This window comes from Heteronotia binoei, chromosome 7, assembly GCF_032191835.1.
Source record: "Heteronotia binoei isolate CCM8104 ecotype False Entrance Well chromosome 7, APGP_CSIRO_Hbin_v1, whole genome shotgun sequence".
Classification (NCBI taxonomy): Eukaryota; Metazoa; Chordata; class Lepidosauria; order Squamata; family Gekkonidae; genus Heteronotia; species Heteronotia binoei.
Window position 1 is genome coordinate 35,388,011 of NC_083229.1, and position 5,852 is coordinate 35,393,862.

General features: G+C 43.0%; 1 pseudogene; it reads left to right on the plus strand.

Annotated features, from left to right (window-relative positions):
- The first annotated feature begins 2,294 nt into the window (after nt 1-2,294).
- LOC132575602 (U6 spliceosomal RNA) lies at nt 2,295-2,389 on the plus strand (annotated as a pseudogene).
- The last annotated feature ends 3,463 nt before the right edge of the window (nt 2,390-5,852 follow it).

The window sequence follows — 5,852 nt, forward strand, 5'->3', positions numbered from 1 at the left end:
AGGCCATTCTTTGGTTGCAATATTTAGGTACAATACGCTAGGGAGAAGAAGACAGAATGAATGCTTGAACAACGGGGTTAGGTGTGGGAGTAGAACTGAGAAATAAAAGGATGGATCTTGGCAATGTTATAAAGATACAAATGAAAGAGCTTAGCTTTAAAAGTTAATACGTGGAGAAGAAAAGGGAATAAAAAAGAACACCTAAATTACAGGCAGATTAAAAAAAAAACATTGAAGATGACTGCTAATTAAAAGGGGGTAAATTAAGAAATCCATATAAGATCATATGAACTCATGCCCCTAAAGAAGAAATGCTATCAAAATGTTATCAAAAGGCTTTCACGGCCAGTCCATTGGTTGTTGTAGATTTTCTGGGCTACGAGGCTGTGGTCTTGGCATTGTGAGACCTGACATTTCGCCAGCAACTGTGACTGGCATCCTCAGAGGTGTAAACCAGAAAACTGGAGTTCTCTCTGGGTCAAATTTGAGAAAACTCCAGAGAGAACTCCAGTTTTCTGGGTTATACCTCTGAGGATGCCAGTCACAGTTGCTGGTGAAACATCAGGTCTCACAATGCCAAGACCACAGACACACAGCCCAGAAAATTTACAACAACCAATACAATGATAGCTGCCTGAGCAATAATATATATTACAGTAAAAACACAAGGTTACAAACAATGTTAAAATTGTCAGGACCAGGCCATAGTGGAGAATACAGCATGTTGAACATTAGGGCAGAGGTTTTACACAAATCTTCTTGGTTGCTACTGCATACAGTGACATCATATAGGTGACATAATGATCAGATAAGAGGCAAATGGTTTGCCTGTCACTGAATGCAAGGCTAGCTTGGCTAAAATAGTTGCAAGGAACATGGCCCTGAGAACCAAGTCAAAGTCACAAAACAGGACATAATGAGGGAGATCCTCCAATTCCAGGGCTCCACACTCACTGAGAAACTGCTGATAATGGCCAACTAACATGGGGGTTTGTAATTGTTTTAAATCTGAGGGGTGTAACTGAGAGCCAGTTTGATGTAGTGGTTAAGTGTGCGGACTCTTATCTGGGAGAACTGGGTTTGATTCCCCACTCCTCCGCTTGCACCTGCTGGAATGGCCTTGGGTCAGCCGGGAGATGCCGCAAAATGAGCCCCCTTGAGGCTTATGGTGGCAGGGCTCGGGGGAAGTGTTTCGAGCCCATTCCTGTGGCATCGGTCCCATCATTGTGGGGCCCAGGGGGCCGGCGCAGCGGCCTGCTGAAGCAGCCTGTCGGTCACTTCCGGGTTATTAGTGACAGCTGTGTTATTAGTGACAGGCTGCTTCGGCGTGCCGCTGCACCGGCCCCCTGGGTCCCACAACGATGGGACCGATGCCACAGGGAGGGGCTCGAAACACTCTATAACCCCTCAAAAGAACAGCAGTCTAGCTCGCTTCCCCCGAGCCCTGCCGCCATAAGCCTCAAGGGGGCTCATTTTGCAGCATCTCCCGGTGGGAGGGTGGCACCCGCACGGGACACATATCAAATGAAAGAGGGGGCGCAGGGCTATCAGAAACAGCCGGCGGAGGGAGTCGGGAGACCACCCCACTGGGGGATCCACACCCCGAAAGTGATGAAGGTGGCGCAGATAGAGCCAACAGAGCAAACAGGACAAAATAAATAGGCTGCATTATGCAGCACAGTCTCACTGGAATCTCACTGGAATCTGACTGGCTTCTCAGCGTGGAACCCATTCTCTCTAGTCTTCTCACTTTGAAAAAAGTAAAAAAAGAGTTTTATTTAACTTTATTTCCCCCTTTCCCTCTCTATAAATAATCTTGGTGTTTCTGGCAGTGATCTTTGGGGGATTTTTGGGGACGTCACAGGAAGTGCTGTGAAGTCACTTCCTGTTTCCGGCAGTGGCATTTGGGGGAAATGATGTCATTTGGGGGAAATGATGTCACAGGAAGTGATGTCACTTCCTGCTTCCGACAGGTGGCGCGGGAAAATGATGTCACAGGAAGTGATGTCACTTCCTGCTTCCGGCAGGTGGCGCAGGGAAAATGATGTCATAGGAAGTGATGTCACTTCCTGTTTCCAGCGGTGGCATGACATCACTGGAAGTGATGTCACCGGAAGTGACGTCACTTCCTGTTTCCAGCGGTGCGCGGAGTGTGCGCATACACACATTCCTTCCCCCCTCAAGGTGTCCCTGGCTGGCCTGCAGAAATTATGGCCACCCTATGCCACTGGCTGAGGCAAAAGAACTCCTGCGGGACTTTGCATTTGCATAGCATCATATTTAAACTGGACTGAGTGCTCACTTCGGCAGCACATATACTAAAATTGGAATGATACAGAGAAGATTAGCATGGATGACACGCAAAAATATTTAAACTGGACTGCTACTCATGCAAAGCAGCTATGCACCAAGCGTAGCTACTTGGCACAGGTAGATAACCCATTTAAGTTCAGCATTGTGTGTATCATCTCTCACAGGAAACAGCTGTTTTTACTTCATCACCCTCATGGCTAAACCAGGCTGATGTTACAGTGCAATAAAAATGTTATCCTGATTCCAGCCTGTATAAAACGCTATCAAGTATCAACTTATAACCCCATAGGCTTTCAAAACAAGAGATGTTCAGAGATGGTTTGCCACTGCCTGTGCAGTGACCTTGGATCTCCTTGGTGTTCTCCTATCCAAAGTACTAACCAGGGCCAACCCTGCTTCTGAGATCTCACAATATCAGGCTGGCTGGACCATCCAGGGCCGAGTGCTAGATTCCTGCAGGAGGTCATCTGATTCTGTTAGAAATCATCCATCTAATTTCAAATATCTGCTCACAACAGGAAGTTAAACGGGTGACCTTCTTGGGCAAGTTGCTTTCTCTCAATTAACATCTTCCAGAGATGCTGCTCTAATAAGCACAAAGAAGGTAATGAATGTAAATAACTATTGTACTAGCAAAAGCTGGACAATTTGTAATATCAGTAATCAAAATACTTGTAACTTGGAGCTTGAATATGACTTTGGTTTTGGTTTGTAGTGACAAAGAATACAGAAAGACTGGAAAAGTAAAGACATTAAGAAAAGTACAAGAAGGGGAGAAATTCAGAGCTCTAACAGGGATCATTTGCATATTAGGCCACATCCCCGGATCGCACCATTATTTCACACAGGGCTTTTTGTAGGAAATGCCCAGCAGGAACTCATTTGCATATTAGGCCACACCCTCTGGTACTGAGCCAGTCAGAACTGCATTCCTGTGTATTCCTGCTCACAAAAAGCCCTGGAAAAATTTAAGCTGATATTAGAAGTTTCATCAAAGTTTGCCTGAGTATTTTTTGACCTTGAGCATATATTTCAAGAATATTTTAAGAGGGTTAGAGAATCACATGAATATACAAAATCCTAATTGTTCTTAATCTACCCACACAGTCCAGCACATATTTTCAACCCACTCCAGAAACATTTGTTTACTTGTTACAAACCATGTCACAAATCTTCAGTGCCGCAGCTAATATTTTACAATTGATCAAATAAAGTGGGCTATGTATTCTAAATATGTGGCTTAATGAAAACAACTGAAAGATTTATGCTCCATTTAATGTACTTAGCTGAAGACCCAGGGGGATTGCCAAAGGAGATAAAAAACTGCAGTATGGGTTAATGCTTAGTTATCTTTTGGTTAACTCATAAAGCTTAGTAGTCAAAGGACTTGAAAGGAAAACCTTTGATAAAAATTAGCCTATTTGTAAATTCCAAAACAGGCAACTGCCTTTATGTATAGCATACTGTAGGCTTTTATACCAACAAAGAAGGGGTTGTGGGGAAACTGTGTTTGCCATTTAGGGATCAGAACAATCTTTTTATTGGTTTTGCATTCTACAAAAAAAAAAAGAATCAAAAACCATTTTGTAAATAAAAGGAAAATCTGAAAAGATACACCAAAAAGGTACGTGAGGGTTCATGGGACCTGCATTAACAAAAGCCGCGTGGGATGGGGGGCTATTGTAAGGAGGGGAAATAGATAGCTTTGAGTGAAAAAGTTAGCTGAATCCAACCCATACTTTCAAAGTTCTTTCCAGTTATTTAATTAGCATGCAGATATATCAAGCACAGAGGAAGGTTAATGAAAGTGATGTTCCCATCTCTTCATTGTAACAAAATCAAGAACAGGAAGCTAAAACATTGGGTTGGAGTACCGGTCAATTCACTGCTCAAATATTATCAGCTGATCATCTTGTTACACTATGGGCAAAAAACATTCTTGTGTGAGACTTGTGAGAAAGAAAGTACATGAACCTGACCTTTTTTCTGAGCTTGATGTACACCAATTTTCTTCTCTTCCCTTTCCTTTCTCATAACAACTGCCTTTACTGGACACACTGTAGAAATGCAGAAGCATAGGTTAACTGAAATTAACCTTCTCTCACACTTTGTGAAACCAGGGTTTAATCTAGGTTCAAAAACCTGGCTAGTGGGAGAAAAACATTCAGTTACCATGCATGTAAAAGGAAGCATCCTTTTACTAGTGTGTAGGTCTTGGGGAAATATTAACATCCCCTTTCTTCTGTTCATGATATTGACAAGGTTAAGGCCATTCCTCTATTTTAAAGTATATTCAAAGTTACCAGTCAGGGATGTGAAGGAGTTGAGACCAAGACTGACAAATGGGGGGATTAGAGGGGGGAGAAATGAAGGCATATCATTCAAAGAAAGGAAAATTAAAGAGGAAAGTGTGGTAAGAAGATGAGAAATTAAGAAAAGAGGAGAGGTTTTATTTTCTACAACACACTAATAGGCATGATCTGGCTGAGCAGACAAAACTATAGGACTGGGTGAAAGCAAAGAAAAAAGGAAACAGTCTGCTGATAACAACCCTCTTGTTAGGAGGTTGCAACTTGACAATTACTCTTGCAATCATAAGCTGTGGTGGCTGGTCTTATTTTGTTCTAGTGCTGGCTTGGTTGATGGATTTAAGCAAGATATGCAAGTGTTTTCCTCCTTCAAAAAACTTTGCAAAAAGACACCATCAGTAGAAAGCAGAACTTTACTGTACTCTTCCTTCCTTTCACCCTTAGTGGCTGCAGTGCAGAACTGCGTTCCAAATAGAATAAACCTAGAAGCATTTTGAATGCAGCATGGTGCTGGCTTCAGGAGTTCACCAGCCAACTTGGGCCATGGGAATTTTGCCCCCTCCATGCCCCACTGCTTGGCAGTCCTGTATACACCTTACTTAGGAACAAGCAGTACCAGAGAGGGTAGTGTCCTCAGCATGGTGTCGTTGTTAGAACGTTGGACTAGGTTCTGTGAGACCCAGGTCTGAATGCTCACTCTGCATGAAATTTCAAGTGCCATTGTCTCAGCCTGATCAGCCTCACAGGGTTGTTGTAAGGATAAGGTGGAGGTTGAGATAATTATGTGATAAGCTGCTTTGGATCCCTGTAGGGAAGAATACTTGGATATTTAAAAAGATCCTTGCCCTGAAATTCTCTGTAAGAAAACTCTGCCATTTCCCTTCCCAACAAAGCTTTGTAGCATAACTTCTGCAACTAGCTATGTGTCAGAGCAGTTATCACTGAACCATAACAGGAACATAGAGTCCTGTTATATAACATATGTGAATATAAATAGCATAGCACATCCTCTCTTCAGTCACCCCCTATGAATATCTTTGAAGAAGAAGAGGAAGGATTGCGTCTCACTGAATTCTTGTTGCCTGGGCTTGAGACAGGTACTCTTTGCAAACCTGAAGCCTGAAAGAACTGGCCAATCAGGATGCTAAGGATTGTAACAACTTGTAACAAAGAGATGCAAATGAAGGATTCTGGAGTTAGCCAATAGGAGTAACTGTTGTCTGCTAGAGG